The sequence below is a fragment of the Python bivittatus genome, unplaced genomic scaffold (genome assembly GCF_059951505.1).
Source record: "Python bivittatus isolate LINGU-HERP-01145 unplaced genomic scaffold, Pbiv_v1 ctg000020_np1212, whole genome shotgun sequence".
Taxonomy (NCBI): Eukaryota; Metazoa; Chordata; class Lepidosauria; order Squamata; family Pythonidae; genus Python; species Python bivittatus.
Window position 1 is genome coordinate 107,695,016 of NW_028277030.1, and position 22,207 is coordinate 107,717,222.

At 40.0% G+C, this 22,207-nt stretch overlaps 1 protein-coding gene and 1 pseudogene across 2 annotated transcripts in view; both read right to left on the bottom strand.

Annotated features, from left to right (window-relative positions):
* CNIH3 (cornichon family AMPA receptor auxiliary protein 3) overlaps positions 1–22,207 on the bottom strand; it is a 74,924-nt gene that overhangs the window by 47,525 nt on the left and 5,192 nt on the right. The gene's annotated exons all lie outside the window — the stretch shown is intronic.
* LOC103065015 (cyclin-dependent kinase 2-associated protein 1 pseudogene) lies at positions 1,923–2,193 on the bottom strand (annotated as a pseudogene).

The window sequence follows — 22,207 nt, forward strand, 5'->3', positions numbered from 1 at the left end:
GGCCGCGGATCCGGTTCATAAGTCGAGGCGAGTTTGTAACCCGAGGTAAATTTTTCCTGCCGAAGCCGGTCGTAACCCGAAATGTTCGTTAGTAGAGGTGTTCATAACCCGAGGTACCACTGTATACTCCTTTAGCCCCAATTAGCTCTTGGGGTGGGATTTAATTCTTTCTCCTGCATCACAACTCTGAATAAAATCTATCTCAGACCCAGTGACTAGGTTCACACATCATACTAGGCCAAGGTTTGCTTCATTATTGCTAAAAAAAACCACACAGGTTGTTTGGTTTATATAACTGATTATATGTCATCAAATTGGTGTTGACTCTTAGCAACCACATAGATAAATGTACTCCATGATGATCTGTCCCCAACCTGGTCTTTCATCACCATTGTCACTGAGTCCATCCACCTTACTGCTGGTCATCCTCTTCTTTTCTTTCCTTCCACCTGTCCCAGCATTAAAGCCTTCTCCAGAAAGCTATATCTTCACATAATGAAGTAGGATAATTTGAGCCTGGGCATTTGTGCCTTGAGTGAGAACTCTGGGTTCAATGATCCATGGTATTCTCAGGAGTCTTCTCCAACGCTAAAGTTCAAAAGTGTCAATACTCTTCCTATTTTGCTTCATCAAAGTCCAACTCGCTTCCATAGAGTGTCACAAGGAATACCATGGCTTGCACGATTCTGATCTTTGTAGGTATAGATACATCATGGTATTTGAATATATTTTCCAAGGCCTTCATGGCTGCTCTACCAAGTCCTAGTCTGTGACATATTTCTTGACTGCTTATTCCTTTAGGATAGTTGATCCTAAAAGGCAGAGGCTATCCATCAGTTCAATGTCTCCATTGTCAGTTCTAAGGCTGGCTGTTATACCTGTTGTCATTAGTTTGGTCTTCTTTAGATTTAATTTTAATCCCATTTTTTCACTGTACTCCTTAACCATTATTACTAGAGCTTGCAGATCCTCTGCATTTTCAGCTATCAGGGTAGTGTCATGAGCATAGTGCAGGTTATTGGTATTTCTTCCTCCATTTTTATGGAGGAAGAATATTATGTAAATATTCTTCCAGGTTCATACAATATGCTAAGCCAAAACCATATATAGTGCATTATAAGTTGGCATACTATGTATAAATTAGGCCACAGATATTATAATGCTGCCATGTATCTAAAGGGAAGCTCCTAGTGGCATCAATAGTCCAGGGAAATTAAAAAGTCATAATTTTGCATTTATGACAGTCGCAGTGTCCCGCAGTCATGTGATTGCCATTTGAAACCTTCACAGCTGGCTTCCAACAAGCAAAGTCAATGGGAAAGCTGGCAGGAAGTTGTGTTTAACGACCACAGCCAGAAGTGACTTCATACGTCAGCACAGTCATGTGACATTTCACTTTACAACCATGTCACTTAGCAACAGAGTTGTCAGTCCCAATTGCAGTTGGTAAGTGAGGACTACCTGTATTTATGAAGAAAAGTTAATAGAGGATGCTAGGTATCATGTTAAATGGGTGAGAGGAGAATCTTGTTCCTGACTAGCACCAACATCCAGGGGAAACAAAAAACAAAAAAACTCTGAACGAGTTCATTAGACTTTCTTGAACCATATTCAGAATGTTGGATGGTAGACTGCTGGAATAAAGGGAGTCTCAAAAGTGGCTTGTTAGATGTCAGAAGGAGACATTTGTTTGAATGGGAAGAGGGAAAAGGACATGGAATCCAGAAATGCTATTGAGCACACAAGCTCTTGGGCACAACCACATCCTTGAAATGAGCAACGTCCAAGGTTGGGAGAGGAAAAATAACATAGTCAAATTAAGGGATTTGTCTGAATGTTTCCTTTGTTTCCAAAGGAACTGGTATCTCTTTGGGGGAAGAGTGGTTGGAAGAAGGTACTGTATTGTTGCATCTGGGCAAAGGTTAAGATCTTGCATTTCTCTCAGGCTCTGCTAAATACTCTTGAACCAGTCTTGTTGCTGATACCTCATGAATGATACCTCTTTTTAGCCTTTCCATGGCACTTTTGCTTCTAGTATACGTAGGTCTAATTTCTTTTCCTAATTCTTCTGATAGCCAGAGGTTCTGCATATTTGCTCTGTTGGACTTGACTGGTGCTGGTTCCTTGTGTGTAGCCTAGAGGTGGGGGTCCATAATTGTTGATCAAGCGTCTGTAGTATCCAGATCCTGTCATGCTCATGGAAGGAGAATGACCACATCCAGCTGGGAGCAAATTTCATGGAGTACACCACAGGCTTAATCAGAAGGAGCTGCATACCTACAGCTGATTTATCCAGCCTCCCTTTTTGTTAAAAAACAAACACCCAAGCTCTTGGAGAAAGGCACTACAAAGCACCACATCTCTGAGCATGCCCAGGCTTGGGTTTGGGGCAGAGTTTTCCTTTCTTTCATCCTTCCTCCACAAGCCACCTTCACCCCCTGCCTTTGTCTCCTTTGTCAACCTTTATGAAGAAAGGAAGTTTGAGCAGAACTGCCAGATCATAACTGCCAGATTCTCTTTGCTTCCCCTTACAATGATCAATTGAAACTGAAATTATCCGTTAATGCAGAAGTTGTGGGACATGTGGTATCTTGCACTGTCTATAGCTGCAATGCAGCCAGGCTGCTATCCTTCTGAGTACTGCAACTGAAGATGAAAGACCAAACAGCCCACAGGTTTTCAAACTGGCATCTTGCTATCAATTTTAGCCTTATTATAGTTACAATTTCTTCCTTTTTACACAATGCAGCAGGAATTTTATTTTTGTCATGGAAGAAAAATGAAATGTTAGCTCAAGAAAGGATTGCTGAGCATAAGCCATCATTCAACTTGAGGTTCTGGCTATAATACAGTTTAATACAGCTATAATTTCTTCCTTGTATCAAAATCTCATCATCTGCTTGAATTGAGCAAGCTTCACTAACACTTAGTCTATTTCTGAATATACAGTATGTACAATCAATTTAGCAATTTTGTGCATATGTGTAGAAAATGAGACAATGATTCCTAAATAAAATATCCACCATCATATAGCTATCTAACTGAGAAAAATTAATTCAATAGCACAAATCAGAATCATAAACTCTAAATTTAATTTAATTTAAATTATTTCATTTACCTGCACATTTTGCTTTAGTACAGACTCACATGATCGTAGTCAGCTAAACTCTAGTGTTAAGCTCTGTCTCTTTCCTTTCCTTAACTATCTGCCTTTACAGTTAGGCTCCTTAATCTTATAAACAGTCATTCTCTCATTACAGGTAGTCCTCGCTTAACAGTTCTAATTGGGACCGGAATTTCTGTGGCTAAGCAAAGCGTTCATTAGGCAAAACACCATATCACCATGCCACTTAGCGACAGCAGTTCCGGTAGTCCCTGTTGCAGTTGTTAGGCAAGGACAGCGCTGCTGTTATGTGAGGACCTCATGCTTCTCCTGTCCTGTACAAACTGCCAGCTCCGCCCTGCTGCCTCTCCCCAGCCGGCCCCCACAAGCTCCCTTTGGCAGACAAGGCTCCACCGTTCTGCTGTGCTTGCCTCTGCTTCAACTCGCCCCACCTGCCTATTGCCCCCCATTCTGTCCTTTTGGCCACCCTGCACTCCACTGCCACCCCCTGCTGCCCTTGCACAGTGCCGACAGCTGCCACCTTTGCCTGGGGAACCACCACTCGCATCACCACCCTGGCTCCATCCCCATGCTTGTATTCTCACCCCACCCCAGGCCAGGTGGCAGAACCAGGTCTTCAAAGCCTTACAGAAGGGCCAGAGTGTGAGGGCTAATCGCACCTCCGGGGGCAGGATGTTCCAAAGGGCAGGGGCTACTGCAGAGAAGGCCCACCTTCTGGACCCCGCCAGTCGAAGTTCTTTCACTGAGGGGGTCCAAAGCATGCCCTCTCTGTGTGATCGGGTGGGATGGGTTGAAGTCATAGGGGAGAGGCGGTCCCTTAGATAGTCCCTTTTCCTTCTTTTTCCTCCTTGTGAATTTAACTATTCTCTGATGCTGCATATTACAGAAAGGTTTTTATTTCTCTGTGATATATAATAAGAAGCAAAAAGAGGTCAGTTTGATCAGACAAAAGGCCGATCTGACCAGCATCCTGTTTTCACAGTCACCCATCGAATTTCAAGAGAAAACCTAAGAGAGCACATGAGCACAGTTCTACTAGTGTTCTTCTGTAGCAAGGGGAAGTCTCTGATCCTCAAGATATAGCTTTTGTATCCAGTAAAAAAGTTTTAATTTTCAACTATTCAATCCTATATTCAAACAACAAAGACTGAGATTCAGTCAGCCCTGAGAGTTCCATCGAGCCTGCTGTGACACCAGAATTCCATATATTCCCCTATTCTCATGTTTATGCCAGAGGAACATACTAGATATGCCAGTTCAGTATTATTTATTTATTTATTCAATTTACATAGCCGTCTATCTCTCGTTTGTGACTCTGGATGACTTACAATTAAAACATAAACAGAACCCAAAAAATCAAAAAATAAAACAGCCATACAATGTTTAGGAAGTCCTTTGGGTTCAAAGAAGACACGCTGTTATGCAGTTCATCTGTGAGGTGGCTCTGCAGTCCGAGTCTGGAAGTACAGAGTCTAGCACAATGGGGGCGCTGGAAAACCATTGTTGTAATAATTGTGGGTGTTATTCTATGACACTGGTCATGGTTTTCTGGGGTGTATGGGGTGCCCAAGGAGGGGTAGCACCTCTGGTGGAGGGGCCTGCCATGCCTTTTTAGGGCTGCTTGTTCACCTTTGGTCCCCACCTGGCGCTCAGCTCTCACTTGTGGTTCCAAGTAGCCGTAATGTGCAGCAGCCACACTCCGGCAAACTGTCTCAGCAGATGGGCCAAACCAAGTGAGGGTAGCCAACAGGTGTTCAACACTTGGTGAGATAAAGGATTTATCCATCCCAGAGTGTGAAGTCTGGTCCCAGCAGATTGAGTGGAGGAGACTGATCAACGGTCCAATGGTCAAGAAGGCAGGCCCAGCAGGCATTGTGGAGCATTAAGAGCACAACAAGACACTTAGAAGTCCTGATCATTTACTGAAGCAGGAGAGGTCTCCAGCCGTAATAGCTAGAGCTGGCTATATGGCTATACAAACAATACAAATTGCTATACAAACAATACAAACATTAAAAACAATTAAAAGCCATACAGTACAGTCACCAGGAGAGCACAGACATTCAAGAAAGTACAGCCATTTTATGGGCTCCACATCACTCTCTGATCCCCAGGCCAGATGGCAAAGCCAGGTCTTCAGGCCATTCTGGAAGGCCAGCAAGGTCAGGGCCAGCCTGACCCCAGGGAGAATGATGTTTCATAGGGCAGGTGCAGCAGCAGGAAAGGCCCTCCTCCTGGGTCCCAATGACATTCTCTGGTGGATGGAACCCGCAACAAGCCTCTTCTGCTGGACCTGATGGGACAGGTAGATGTTACTGGTGGTCCCTCAAATAACCCAGCCCCATGCCACGTAGGGCTTTATAGATTATTGCCAGCGCCCTGAATTGGACCCAGAAGCAAATCGGTATCCAATGCAGCTAGAGGAGCAGAGGTGTAACTGTCCATGCTGCTGCATTTTGCACCAACTGAAGCTTCCGAATACTCTTGAAGGGCAGCCCCATGTACAGCACATTACAGTAATCTATACGGGAGATGACCAGGGCATGAGTGACTGAGTGTAGAGCCTCCTGATCCAGTAATGGGCACAGCTGGCATACAACTTGAAGCTGTGCAAAGGCCCTCCTAGCCATGACTGCCACCTAGTCTTTAAGCAGGAGTTGTGCGTCCAGAAGAATCCCCAGACTGCACACTGTGTCTGTCTGGGGAAGTGCAACCTGATCCAGAGCCAAATATGGTAAATTCCTAGATCCAGATGGCCCCAAAACCCAAAGCTACTCAGTCTTGTCAGGGTTAAGCCAAAGCTTGTTGTTCCCCATCCAAACCCCTACAGCCTCCAGGCACCAAGACAGGATGTTGGCAGCATCGCTAACTTCACCAGGGGCAGAGATATATAGCATACTGATGATACCTCACCCAGCAGCTTCATACAGATGTTAAATAGGAACATCCTGCCATCCACTAGCGGCAAAATTTTTAAAACAAGATGGATCCTGGGCCAGCAGGAGGAGGAAGAAGATGGCAAAGGTCAGCTGGGGACAGTGGGAGGTGGCAGAGGTAGGCAGTGGCAGAGTGAGAGGCACAGGGAGGGACATATTTATACATATTCAATATCCATTATGAGGGAGTGAAGTTGGGGTTGCTATCTGTGCTTGGGAAAGACAAGCTGCAGCCAGGCAGAAACTCTTCTCACCCCATTTCCCTTGTTTCCCTGACTACTCACAAGCATCCAGGCCAGCTTTCCAGCCACCTGTGATAATGAGCCACACCCTGGTGTTTCAAGGATGTGCCAATGTCCTGAAGCAGCCTCACCCCACCCAGGCTCTTAGCTTAGAAAAGCAAACACTAAGACAGAGGAGGACGTATGTGTAGAGGGTGTGTGTAAGAGGAAAGGAAGTGGAGGTGATGTCTGAAGATTGGCAGCTATTACAAGCAGCCAAGAGGACTATTATTCAACTACCAGGACCACAGGTTGTGGAGAGCAGCATATCTTGGTGGGAGTCCTGCCTGGAGCTTGGAGTTTTGCTGGGAGCTCAGCAGCAACTAGAAGAGGAACAACCACACTGAAGCAGCACCCCATCTCAGCTAGTGCAAAAATATTTGGAAAAAGGCAAAGGTTGTATGCCACTTCACATACTTTACAGGCTTTATATATTTATGTAGACTTTATACACTTTATAGACTTTTGCTTGAACTAAGTATTAAAGGACTGATTAAAGACCTATTTACATGACATCACCTTGCAAGTCCTAGATGGGTAGAGAGCAATAGTCTGTTGTTGGAGGTGTGTGCTGCAATAAAGCATTTTGTACAGATTTGCTATGCTGTGGTGTGTCCAGTTCTTGGCAAGCAAAGAATCCTCACACCCATCCATATACAACCACATACATAATCTATTTATAATAATCTATTTATACAATAATTTATTTATACAGGCAGTCCTCGATTAACAATGGTAATTGGGACCAGGATTTCCATCACTAAGCAATGAGGTCGTAAAGCATGTCATATGACCTCATCACTTAACAATGGTAATCCCGGCACTGCCCATTGCCATTGTTAACTGAGAACTGTGGGTTAAGCGAATCCCAGGTAGCTTGCTAGCATGCCTGCAGGCAGGTATGACACAGTGTGAGCACAGTGGGGCTGCAGGTGGCTATTGCTGAGTAGGGGAGGATGCAAGCAACTTACTGGAATGATTTGCAACTTTCCCTGCCACCTTCCCTATTGACTTTGCTTGTGGGAAACCGGTATGGAAGGTCGCAAATAGCGATCCCATGACAGTGGGATGCTGCAACTATTATTAAGCGTGAACTGGTTGCCAAGTGCCCAGATTGCAATCACGTGACCTCAGGGGTGCTGTGATGGCTGGAACTTTGAAGACTGGTCCTAAGACTCCCTTTTCAACACTGTCGTAACTTTGAATGCTCACTGAACTAATGGTCAGCAAGCGAGGACTACCTGTACAGTCCAGAATAAGTACAAACATTGTCCCTCCCTGCACTTTATGCATGTCAACAACCACTCTGACACATTGCCATGAGACCTGGGAACACAGAGTGACTCAACCTACAATCATATGCTACCACTGATAGGCAGATGTCACAAAACAAAACCATAACTCAAAGGACAAGATGTATAGCACAGGACTATCTTTTGGGTCATATGAATGCTTATGGGAAAATTCCAGATAAGGGGATAATGAGGGAAGAGTGCTTTTTTCCTTTGCAAATGACAACTTGTCATAATATCCTTGGAGCTTGAACTCATGACATCATTCCACATGAAGCTTTAATTGTGCCAAATTCCAGCCAGCAGCAAAAAGATAAAATACAGCTTCTGTAAACCACTACTTTCTAAAGTAGAAGTAAACTTAACAAATAGCTTCGATTTTGAAGAACTCTCTCGGTTCAGGATAAAACACATACCACTTGAATGCTACTCACAGAACAGAAACCTGCATCCCTACTCTTTTGTAGTCTTTGAAATTTTGATTCAGAATTCTGGTAACAGAAATGACATACTGCCTAGAATATGGTAGGGCAGATTGTTAAACAGGCAAGAAAAGAACAAGTAGTATTGTATTCACACTGTGCTTATAACAGAACAATAAATTCTTCTTTTCATCTGACTATAAGAGCTTCCAGATATTATTTAGTGATCAGTGTTGGTCATCAAAACTAAATAAAAAACTAAACAAAAAACACACTGTTTCCAATGTTAAACCTATTATTTGATTCTCTAGGAATAAGCAGAATTCAAACTCTACCCCGTATCAGTAATGTTCTAATACAGAATGTAGAACCCAGCATAAATGTTAATGAAAAGCTTTTATCCTACACATGTCAACTTTGAAATAAACCCTGCTAAATTCCATGGAGCTTATTCCCAAATAGATGATTATAGGACAGTAGCCATAAGCTCCATCCTGACACTCTTCATATTTTTCTATTTGCATTTCTTTACTGTTACAAATCATCCGAGCTGTTAAGCAATTATGCTCCAGCATTTTATTTCCCACGCCACCAAGTCAATATGCTTGTCAAAGGTTTTTTTTAAAATGAATTGTGTTCTCTAGAAGCACCAGTAAGTACATTACAAGTCCCACAAAGTAATTCCATGCTTTGTTTCTTGATTCCGATATCCTTACAAATCTGCCTGGTGAAACATGGGTGCTTCACCATTTTTGTAAAGAGACCACTCACTCATGGGTAATCTGCCAGAGACTGAAAACTGGCAGTGGATGGAACTGAAACCAGTAATGGTGAAAGCAGAGCCAAAAGTAAGCGCTGCTTTTCACTCATTCTGCCACTCTCTCTCTCTCCCCCCCTTTTTAACACAACCCTCCTACTCCTCAGCTTCTCCCATCCAACAGACTGGTACAGGTTGCCCATACTTCTTTTGCCACAAGGCAAACCATTGCAGAGGGCTTTTAAGATCAAGAAATAACCAGCAGAGTCTAATTCTGTGGTTGCAGTTTGATCAACTCTGTTTTGAAGTATCAGCCAAGGGAACTCCTGTTTAATTAGAGCAGCCTGGCTCATTTAGAGAAAATGTTTGCTAGACTGGGTGTTGCTTACTCTACCTCCTCATAGTAACTGCTGCTACTAGCACCTATCTGTTTATCCCAAGTGTTTTTCTCTGCTGTTAGCTGGTTGGACTAGTACTTTCAGAGACCTAGCTTAAACAAGCTCTAGAGATGCACAATTTCTTTTCTCCCCTACCCCACATACACACACACACACACACACAAACAAAAGTCTTGGGAATATCTCTGTACTTTCACTGATGCCTGGAGCTTTTAAAATAATTGCAGAGGAGCACAATTTAGTGACCTATTTTAAAATGAAACTGAGAAGGTGTTGTCTTTTGTTACTTAACAGCACAGGAAGAAATTACAAATAGTCCTCGCTTAACAACCACAACTGGGACCGGAATTTAGGTCACTAAGTGATGCAGTCATTAAGTGAGTCATCACGTGACCAGACCCGATTTTACCACCTTTTTTGCAGCAGTCACTAAGCGAATCACTGCAGTCATTAAGTGAATCACACAGTTCCCCATTGATTTGCTTGTTGGAAGCCAGCTGAGAAGGTCACAAATGGCGATTACGTGACCCCAGGACACTGCAACCGTCGTAAGTGCTAGCTAGTTGCCAAGTGCCCAGATCATGATCACATGACGGCTAGGACGCTGCAATGGTCATAACTTTGGGCACCAGTTTTAAGACACTTTTTTTAGCACTATAACTTCAGTCACTAAATGAACAGTCGTTAAGCAAGGACTACCTGTACTAGGTGATTACAGCCACCAGAATGTTCATCATTGTACTGTATGGCCCTTCAGTACTTTAATAATTTCAGGATATGTGTTCTTTATAGAAAATACAGAATACTTAAAAATATGAAATGCCCACCCACTGTGATTATTTGCTTCAATTTGGTCAGTTCCAACTTTGTCTTGATAGTTGACAAGAGCAAGAAGCAGAACTTCTGAATGAGCATTTTTAATTAAGAGTAGCTGGTCCTGGTGCATATACCCAACTCACTTTTGCTCCTGTTGTTTATGCTTTACAGGAGTATTGTTTTCAAAACCTGCTAGAACAAAACCTGAATAACCAGACAGTGGGACAAAAGAAATATGCCTTATTAAAAATAAAACAAATAGTTATTATAGGAAATGAAACATCTCAAATCACTTCAAACTCTTGGCTATCTCCGGCCTTTCACTGGCTCCAATTTACTAGTCTTAACCCACCGAGCCATGCATAAGTCATATTTTAAAAGGAAGTAGATTACTTGAAATCTACACTTTCATTTGTTCCAGATTTGCAAAAGAATGAACATACAATGAATATTTGTATTTCTTTTTGCCAATTACCATTTGCCTTAAACTTCTTCAAAGAAAAAATAATTAGTAGCCCCTTTGGAATATAGACAAACTTCCTGTCATCATAGTCTCTACTCTTTATAGTTCAGATCTTTATCCATTCTCCCACCTACATCCATTATGTTTCTGTTTAATGCTTACATTAATGTTACGCATACATTTGACTGACACCAGTAACCCCTGTAGGTAGGAGAAGGATGCAAACAACCCAAGGATACTTTTCTTAGCAGGAAGTTATAAAGCTGTTTATCTGGTTTAATGCATTAGTAATATAGTAAATGACCCACAGAAAGTTGAAAATGAAAGGAAACACATTAGGAAATTACACACATACACCAGAACTTTATGTAAAGGGTAACATATGGAACAGCAGAAGAATTGTGGGTGGGACCAAGAAGAAAAAATTACTTAAAGGGAAAAACAAAAACTTTTAAGAAGTATATAAGCAAGTAGGCCACAGTTATCCCTAAGCATGGGCCAATGTTGTTGTCTACTTTCTCATCATATTGCTTTGTGCTATTGGGATATAAAACTGAACAGCATGTTAGAATTTAACAAAGTATGTTGGTGTGTTGGTGGCTGCTCAGCTTTCCATAATGACAGAGTTGCTCAATGCCCTGTTATTTTTTTTATTTATTACATTTACTTTTATGTAAATTTAAACGTCAAGTGACTCTAGACGGTTTAACGTAACACATTAAAAACATCTATAAGATCCACAAAATTAAAAACTTTATTTAAAAAAAAAACTGCTGCTGTCTTCCAAATTTACTCAGCCCTGTGGAAGAGGAAGTTGCCTCCTAAAAGATAAAAGGCTGGGGGCTAGCTGTTCCATGGATAGGGGCCTACTAGTGAGAATGATGTTTTCCAGCTCTCTTAAAAGCAAGTGACTGAAACAAAAAAGGGGTAATGCTGCATTTGCTTCCAGGCAGAAAGGGACAAGCCTTCTTGACACCTTCCTCATGAAGACAGTGACAGAAGACACTTTATATATGGAGGTTCTCTGTGCAGACTCTGGAAAATTAAGATCCTCGCTCAGAGTCTCCATTGCAAGAGAGGGAGTGACTATCAGCTGGATCCATCTCCCTGCCGCCTCATTTGTTTTAACCTCTCTAACCAGGAAGTCATAGGTCACGTCCACAGGTAGCAGACTTAAGATCACAACAGGCCTTGTCCACTTCCTTGAGTATCACAATTTCAAAGCCATCTCATCAGATTCTGTCCACTTGGCTTCTAACTTGGAGAAAATATGAGTAATTTTATCCAAGAAATGATCAGCTAGGTGATAACAACTTGCACTGACTGGGTCTTCCAATCTATCACTTGAAGAAAGAAAAAAATCCCTTAAACAGTACATCTTGTTGACCTTCCACAGATGCACTGAGAGAAATCATTCTTTTTTGCCACCCTTATCAGTACAGAGTTGTTGAACCTGAGCATCTATCCATGTTCAGTAATACTAATCGCTCATGTTCTACCAGGGATGCTTAAGGCATCTCTTCACCTGCTTCATTTCCCAGAGCTCCTCAGAGGACCAAAGAGCTGTGCACCCCACTCACCTCTGTATTCCAGAAGCTAACTAGACATTCAACAGAACTGCTTTTCAGACTGCTGGGAAATCCTCAGGTGCCATCTGGAAAACTTCTGAATTCACCAGGTGTCTGGGGCAGGCCATCCAAACTGGCCCATCTACTCTGCAGAGGCTAGTAGCCCCAAGCAATCATGTGGTGATGGGGAAATTATCTGTCCATGACAAGGGACAAATAGAAATATCCCCCAACATCAGATTTCATTTAATCTGCTCCAGTGGAGATGCAATGTATGTCCAGCTCTGTGGGCCTATGATGATGTGGGACAAGCGTATGAAAGTTATGATAGCCCTGAATTCCCAAACCATCTCCAACCGCAGAGAAAGGAGGTCAAAATCACACCCCAAAACTTGGGCAAATTCATAACTACCCCAGCATACAGATCAGGTTGGTCATGAATGGACGCTGCTACATAGGTGAGAAAATAGTACAATAGTAACAACCCCTGCTTGTCCCAACCTCACAAATTCAGTTTCACACTCAGCCACCTGCAAAACAGTGTTCCTTGCAATGAACAATTATATTTGTTGAAACTCAATGCTATTTAAGCATGCTTAACATTAATATAATGATTTGAAAATTAACATTGAAATCTCTGCTAGGTGACTCACAACACAGAGAAGTTTGACATTTAAAATGAATATGAATTGGAACTTCACAGAATACCAGTCACATGTCATCCACTTGAATATTACACTGACACATTGTCCAAGTCAAGCTATAGAATCAAATTTGAGCTTGTACATACTGACTCCAATTTTAGTTTAATTTTCTCTTTCAGCAAAAGCAGAATATAAGCATTAAATATTTATTACTTTCATGTTGCTGTAGTGTGCGACCTAAAATCTTACCAAAACAGTATCAATAAGCAATGAATGAAACAAAATCAATAAAAAATAAGGCATTGAACTGAAACTAACAGCTGATTTATACAATTTCAAAAATTCAGTGTCCCCAAAAGTCTGAATATAAATTTCTGAAAACAAGCAAAGAAAGGGAAAGGGAAGTGTCCAAATCTTAGGGTACGCAGAGGGTGCAGCTCACAGTATTTTAAAATGTAACTGCCCAAGTTCAGGCATGTGCAAAGGCTACATCTCTCTTGAACTCGCAGAACTCTCCAAGATGAAAGGGCCATTAAAAAAAAAAGGTTTAGGAAGAAAAAAAGGTCCTTAAAATCTTGCATAAACTTGAGATTACCTTTGCAACCGTAAAACTTCTAAAGCCAGGCAAAACCAATTTTCTTGGGTCTTTTGTTTGGCAGGATTAAAGGGTGACTGTTTCCTCCACAAAACCCCCCAAAGCTATTCAAAATGCACAGTAAGCAGGCCTTTGTCCCCTTCTACTCTGGTAGCTTCCCTTTTCTGTCAAAAAAAGAAAGGAAAGGCTGTAATGTTTTCCCTTTTTCAAAAGGGGGAACTAAAATACTGAAAAAAGGATTATGTGTCCCAGTGCCCTCTACTGATAAAGAAAAGAGTTGCAGATTATTTAGGGAGAAAGGAATTTAGCAACACCCAGTGCACAAACATAAAATTAGGAATATCCATGCAGCCCTCCAGCCAATAGCAGTTGCATACCTCTGCAATGTCATATATCGTATGGATGTATATTGCATGGATGTATGTTGCATGCACACAAGTGGGAAAATAAATAAAAGTTCCCAGAAGTTCAAAAACTCTATTTAGGAAAAAATCTAAGGAGGGAGGGAGAAAATCCCCAAACAGGTCAATAAAAACTACATTCTATAAATAGCCATGGAGTGCAGGTTTTGACAGTGAATGATATGGAGAATGATATGGAGTACTGTCAAGTGAGGGCAGCTGGCTGAGACAGAGAGCAAGAGCTCTCCACACTGCCGCCTTTTGTCACATGTTCCACTTATTATATATTCTTTATTGGCGGTTACAGTAATTGTAAGACAGCCTTGCAGCGCTATCCTATGTATGCCCAATCAAAAGTAAGCCTCGCTAAGTTGAGGCTTACTTGCAGCTGAATATAGGATTGCAACCTGAAGCACATCAAAGTGCCAGACAGCTGAAGCAGCCAATCAGAACGTTTTGTGATGGAACATTTTGCACATCTCTAAGTCAAGGTACCAATTTATCAACATTGTTTTACCGGGAATTTGAGAAAAGTAACTTGCAGTAGGTACAGTAAACACTTTATAACATTTTCGGCCTTTAACAGCAGTAATTATATTGGCATCTGTTCCTTACCTTGATGAAGCCAAAATGACAGAACATGTATTATGACATCATAATGCAAGCTCCTCCTTCTGTACTTGCTTTGTGACATTGCAATACAAATATACAGTATAAGGGGCACAGTTTGCATTGCCATGTTATGACGTATTTTTCATCATTACCCCCTTGCTCCTCATCCCCACACAGACTCATATGAATAATTAGGACAACCCCCTCTCCAATCACCAATTTCTAAAGCTCCAGGAAATACTAGAATTCTTAAAATAATAACATTAGAAGTACTGTGGTTGATAATACTGAAAGTGGCTGAGAGGGTCAGAACAATCAAAAGAGAGATACAATTATCTTATATAATTTCTGATAAAGATTAACCTCAAGGCCAGGATAATAAATCCATTAAATTATAAAAATGTTGCATTAAAATAAATGTATGTCATATTTTTTTCACCCTCATGTTGTTTTGTCTAAAATGCATCTTGGTACTCTATAAAATATTATAAAATTTACATTGACACTGCAGATAAAAATACAAGAATAATTATGATACAATCACTTTATTGAACTTATTTGCAAATTTATTTTTTTAGTTACAAGTAAATCTACTACATATATTCCAAAATCATTACTTTTCTTTAAAAGTAGTTTTTAGGGGTAACTCTCCAGCAGTAAACACATTTTTACTGCTATCAAGGCAAAAGCAATTCAACAAAATGTGTTGGCTGATGTTCAAATCCCATTTACAAAAGACTTCTGCAATGAAAGAACACATGAGACTACAGGAAAATTCATGGTTCATTGGAAATGCAGAATTCAAAGACTTTTGGAACATCTGGAACTATTTTAGACTAATGCAGAAACCTGCTTATGTTAGAGCTGTTCCCAAGGATACAGGCAACTTCATATACTAGAGCTTCCAAGGCAGAGGTAGTAAGAAGTCATATACTTTCCATAATTAATAACTTATGGCAAATGAGGGCAAGATGAGGGGGATTTTTATTTATTTATCATATTTATATAGCCGCCCATCTCACACAAGATGACTCTTAGATACATAAGGATTAGATATATTTCAGTAGAGCTACCATACCTGGGCTGCAAAAATCCAGATGACCTCTACACAGCAGCAAAGAGTATTTTCTGTATCTCCTTTTTTTTTTTTTTTTGTCTGCGCTCAGTCATTACTGACCCTGCAGTGACTGCTTTGGACGAGTCCTTTGCAGTTTTCAAGGCAATTGTTTCGGAAGTGGTTTGCCAGAGCCTCCTTCCTAGAGCAGAGCCCAGCTGGCGAGCGCAGGAGGCGGGATTTCCGTTGCTTCGCGCCCTTTTCGGGCGAGCGCGGTTTCGCGCTTACCGGCAGCTGCTCCCGACTCCCGTGCAAGGCGCCGCCAGCATTTTTCCTCCCACCGGAGTGAGAGTACCCATTTATCTACTCACATGAGTTTTCGACCTGTTGGGTTGACAGGAGCTGGGGAGGAAACATGAGCTCACCCTGTTTAGCGCGAAGGCTGGACTTGAACCGCTGAAGCGTCGACCATTTCTGGCCGGCAACTTTCAGCGTCCTTAAGCCGCTGCGCCACTGTGTCCCCTGTATCTCTTAGCTGTCATCTAACGGTTGCTCAAATTCTGCAGCCTAGTTATCATACTCCTAATTTCAGTACATTTTTTTTCCTGTGCAGTTATCATTATAATTCTAATTCAGTTGTGTCAGAAATCAGTTGAACATGTTTGGCCTCTTACACAAACTGGTAGATATAGTCTGATGTTTCTATTTTCAGTTCTGTAGTCAAGCAAATAATACTGTTATCAGGAATAAATTATGTTTTACAAACAGTATATAGTGATTTTTTAAAAATAGGAACCATTGTTTTAAATAACATATGCTCCACCTCAAGATTACAGTCATAAAGCTAAATAGGAATATGCCCATAAGGTTTCAGAAAAATAACATTTCTAAACAAATGATCTACCTATAATCAAAATTAAAAAAACAAACAAACTCATACTGTTTTCTTGCAGCAATAGCAAATAAGGCCTTTCTAAACAATTTTTAAAAAAATTTTTGGTCTACATTGGAAAACATAATTTTGCTGATATTGTTATATGGACTTAGAAACCATGTGTATGATACATCAGGGGTACTTTTTTATATGGACAAAAGTCCATATTCCAGACAAGCTATTTGGACTATCAAGAACTGGCTTCATCATCTGGAAGGCTTTTTTTTTTTCAAATGGTCAATGTACCATGAATTTCTTTGTTAAATTTATATTTTATTTTCTTCCCAGAGCTCAAGCAATACACCTAGCATTCCGTCTCCATTTTTCTCTCATAATAACTAGCCAAAGAGGTATCTTGAGCTGAGAGACAATGACTAATCCAAAATCATCCATTGAGCACCCATGGCTGAGGACAAACCTGAATCTCAGTCTTAGTCCAACTCTTTATCTATTATACTACTGTTATATCAGTAAGTAGACTAGTACCTTTGACATATAATCCCTTTTTACACAATTATATCCATGTCTACTCAGATATAAATCTCATTAAATTTACTGGGGTTTACTTCCAAGTGTTTTTAATAATAATAATAATAATAATAATAATAATAATAATAATAATAATAGATAGGTGGATAAAAATCCAGTCTAAACATCTGGCTGACTGTGCGACCAACCATAATAATAAATTTATTAAATTTGTATGCTGCCCAACTGCTCTCAAATTATCAACAAAGTTCACACTTTCAGAGCCAAGGGCTAAACTATCACAAAACCATTTTTTAAATTGCTTTAATATGAAAAAAAGATGGAAAGAAAAAAGAAGAGGGGAGAAGAGAAAAAAATCAGTACTTTCTGCTTAAAATCACTTAAAGGTATTAGCATTGGGATACCCCTAAGTATACCAATCTTGAAGTAATATTTATTTTTATAACATTTATCTTCCCCCATACTTCCAATGGATTTTTAACCATATGTTTTATAAATAGATCGGATATAAGAAATTTGATATATTTCACCCACAAATGAAACACATTTGTTTGGAATAATTATTCGCAGATATTTCAAAGAATTCAAACAACAAGTGAAACCCCAATTTTTACAAATTTCCATAAAAATATTAAAGCCTATAGGAAGTATATGAGACAGCTCAATTAATTAAATAACCTGATAAATTACCAAATTATTAGACAACTTCAATGCATTTTTGTATAGAAAATACAGAATTATCCAGAAAGCATATATATCATTGGTATATAATAGTTTATATCCAACTCAAGCTAGTGTTATATCCCAAATATCTAATGTTTGTCTAATAACCAGGCCAATGATTCCAATTAGAAATTAAGATATAAAAGACATATTTTAGAGTTATGTGAGACATCTTGATAGATGAAGAAATAATTCCATTTGTAATAACCTTAGCAAAAGGAGAAAGTACCACATATTGATTAAATTAATTTAAAAAAAGGAAATTCATATTTAGACAAAACCTGTTTCAAAAATTTCCACTGCACAATATCAAAGGCATTTTCTGCAGCCAGTAAGATCACCACTGTTGATTTAAATTTTTCAGAATGTCAGCTATTAACCTGATATTAATCGACACTTGGTGGCCTTGTATACAGTAAAATCAAATTGTGCAGGAAAGATACTAGAGGGTAATATTTTCTGTAATCTTGCTGGAAAAAATCTATCTTTGTGATCACTAAGAGTCTACATTGACTTGATGGCATACAATCAATCAATCAATCAATCAATCATCTGTAAGCTACATGCCAAGGTCACTATCAATATTTTTGTATCAACATTTAACAATGAAATTGGATGATAGCTTGCACAGTCAGCAGGATCTCTACCAACCTTCAAAATCACAGTTATACAATCCTCACTGAAGGAGGCCAATAATTTAGCAGGTTTTTCACCTCACTCCCAATATCTTTGCTTTATATGAATATTCTGTTTCAAATGCATAGCGTGCATTGTTCCTGTTTAGCACTCATAAATGCCTTATATAATTCTAGTATATAATTCTGGTCTTGCATACGTGCTCAAAAGTTACTTAACTTTTCCCCCCCAATTTTTTTGTTTGACTTTTTTATTTTTACTTGTACATGAGGCATAAAGTAATAATGTAATGTCCCCTAAAGGCATCCTATGCAACTATACAGTCACTTACAGTCTTTGGAAATTGAGCTTATAAGCTTAAATAGTAAATAATAAGCCAATACATTTTCATAATATCCAATTATCAGGAAAAAATCTTCAAACTCTTTCTGCATTTGTTTTCTAAAAATGATTATTTAATAATGCCATACTAAAATATGATGGTTTATGTCTCACCATTTTGTGCAAACACTATCTCAGAATACAAATGGCCTTGACAGAAGCAGGCTGCCAAAGAGAAACTTAACTCAGACAGAGGGTTACCTCCAGTATCCTTGGAGTGCTAGAGACCTATCTTCCAAATTCCTATATATGTGGAGACACAGTGGAACATATTATGCAGCTGTAATCACTGTGTGATAAAAGCTTCTCTGCCCCCACATTGCTTAGGCACAACAAGTAGGAGACCAAATTATAAATCCAATTAAGCATGCATTTATTTTCCAGTTATAAGAATACAGATTTTGAAAGATTAGCATTTTCCTCTCCCACACTGCAGTTTTTCAAGGAAGGAAAAAGGTGTGTGGGTGTGGTAACCTCTTAGAGTCTTCTGGATATAGACTATAATTAACTCTGTGTGATTTTAATAGCTTTCATTCTTATAACTTGTATGCTAATATTTTGGAATTTAAAGCTGAAATATTACCTAGACCTATGGTAACTTCACCAGATCTTTTCTGGCTTCTGAACTACAACAGCAAATGTAAAGAATGAACAATTATTGACACTTAATAAGTTTACCACTCACCCTACATTATGGCATGAGACTTCCTATTTGCATTCTTGTTTAAGTATTGAAGATGCTATGTACAACTAAGTACTTAAGTATACACAGTACCATATTACAGGGGAGCAAACTGTTCTGTTGCTGAAAGTCCTGACCACAATGCAGCCCATTTTGAGAGTTTGAGGAGTGGTTCAACCTCAAAACAGGTCTGTTCCAAATGTATCAGGAGTGAAAATGAGGTCAGGGTTGGAATTAATTTCAGGACTGGAATGCTTAATTTGGCAGGTAGGCAGTTTACCTACCAGGCAAGGAAAAGAAATGGCATTGCAATAAGTTCATGCTTCCTAACTGGTTATGGCTCCACAATCACTATTTTATCCATGACACACCCTCATCTAGTGTAATGGGCTGTGAGAATAACCTTGAGAGACAGGAAGAAAAGCTGCAGCCTAGACAATGGTCAGACAAAAGACAGCCAACAGAAGGAACGGGGGCATGGAAAGCGCCTCAGAAGGGTCCTTCCCTAGTCCTCTGGAAAGTAAAGGCAAGGAGGGGAGAAGTGCTTTCAGACTTGCAAGATTCTGTTACTGTAACCTTACATTAAAGGTAGTGTTAGTACTCATGGTTTTGGTTTCTTGTCTGGGCTATCTCAAAGGGCTGACATCTAGTAATCATTTCATTCAAGCATTCTCAACATGTCCTAAAATTCTAAATGTACCCACTCATTCAAAAAAGTTAGGTAGATCTGGATACAGGTAGTCCTCGACTTACAACCATTCATTCAGCAACCATTCGAAGTTAAGATGATGCTGAAAAGAGACTTACCAGTCCTTGAAGTTGCAGCCATCCCAAAATCCCCATGTCACATGAGTGCAATTTGAGTGCTTGGCAACCCATTCACCCTTACGACCAGTTGCCAAATGCCCCATGATCACATGATTGCCATTTGTAACCTTCCATGCCAGCTTCTCCAGAAAGTCAAAGGGGAAGCTGGCAGGGAAGATCACAAGTCACTGGGGTAAGTCTCCCACCCATGCACCCTTCCCCAGCCCCTCTGCCCTCATGCCTCCCTGACCCGCACTTCTTGCACCCCCCATGCACCCTCCCTGACCCGTGCAGCACCTCTCATGCACCCTTGCATACCCTCCCCAACCCATGCAACACCTCTCACACACCCCCACATCCTCCCCGACATGCACAGCACCTCTCACACACCTCCTTACACCCCCTTGCACCCTCATGGAACCTCCCTCACACCCCTGCCCACCTCCTTGCTGCCTCCCTCACCTGGCAGCAGCCACTTAACTGCCTGCAGGCTTGGGACTTGCAACTTCCTGCCAGCTTCCCCACTGACTTTGGTTGTGGGAAGTGGCAGGAAGTTGCCTCACGTAATAACTGTGGAATTCAGTTAACAACGGCAACCGGGACTGCGGGGATTGCCATTGCTAAGTGATGTGGTCGTACTTTATGACCACATTGCTTAGCGATAGAAATTCCGGTCCCAATTGTAAGTTGTAGGTTGAGGACTACCTGTACATAAAATGATAAGATTGACTACAGTGTCTCAATTTTTTCTTGCATTGTTCCTTTGATTTTCTGTTCTTCATTATACATTCACATATTCATGAATTGAGGACCAATTCACTTACTTATTGGATGTAATCTTATATGCATGCTAACACAGTAGCCCCCCCTCAAGAATTTTCTCTGCAAAAAATAGAATTATACTCAATTGGCAAAATCCCTTTCCTTAATTTCCAAATCTGCAATCATATTCCTGTATATTTGGTAAAAGTACAATTTAAAGCAGTTTTAAAAATTACACTACTAAATGTATAAAATATGAGGACAGCACATAGTATTAGGTTATTTTTATATATACTTAAATTATCCAGAATTTTGATGAAGAACTTATTTAAACAAGAACTTTTATTTACTGGTTATAAACTTCAAAAGGAACCTATAGCTACAAAAGGCTGAATAAAAGATGACAGTCTGTTTTAGAAGCAGCCTAGGGTTCAATAAAACTCATTTTAAAAGTATATCCTAAATACACAGAAACATTTATTTTGTAATATCTTGCTGCACAAGTGCTACAGTTAAAAATCTGCAACAACATTTAAATGTATTGTATTCTGCAACTATGATATGAAAGAGGAAAATATAGAAAGCAACTTGGCACACTCTAATGTAAGTTAGATCAATCTTTTTCATATAACGTATGCAATATTGTGTTAAGTTGTAGCTTTTCAAACTCACAAAAGTATAAAAAGGATTTAATCTTTGGCTTTGCTAAATATTCTGAAATATGCTTCCAGAGACATTTTCAGGTTACGCTAAGCCTTTATGCCTAACACCCATAATACTAGTCTGGTACTGACAGTCCTAGTAACAAACCAAGAACTAACAGGATATACAGCTCAAACAAGTGAATGCTAAAATTTCTTTTGCAGGTTTATTTCTTTACTTCTGATTCAATGCTACTTCATGTTAGAAGAGGATAAACCTAAAAACTGCCAAGCAAGAAAGATTGTGTTTAGCGGAAAAATGCATATAATGTGTGGGGAAAAATATGAAATATATTTGAAGGGAAATAGCTATTTCTCTTATTCTAAAATTAACTGTATGAACTGAAGGGCATTGTTTTGATACACAATTTTACACTCTCTCATAATGTGTGGGCATGCATGTGATAGTGCACTCTATCTTATTTACAAAGGATTAACTTGCTTTGTAAAGAGCACAGCATTTCTTTCCCCCACCTTATCTCTTTGTTGAATGCCTGATTGCCTTCTAAGAGAGCACAGCATTCCCCCACCCCATTTCCTTTAGAAGCAATTAGCCAGATGCCTGACTGAACAAGTAAGCTATAAATTAGATTTGTACCGGGCAGGCAGAGGCACCAAATTCCAAAGAAGTTAGGTATTTCCTTGATAACCAGAAGAAAAAGTTAAACTTAGATTCACCTCTTTAGGCCCACCTTTACTTTTCCCTGGGTCATCCCAAAATTCCCTTGT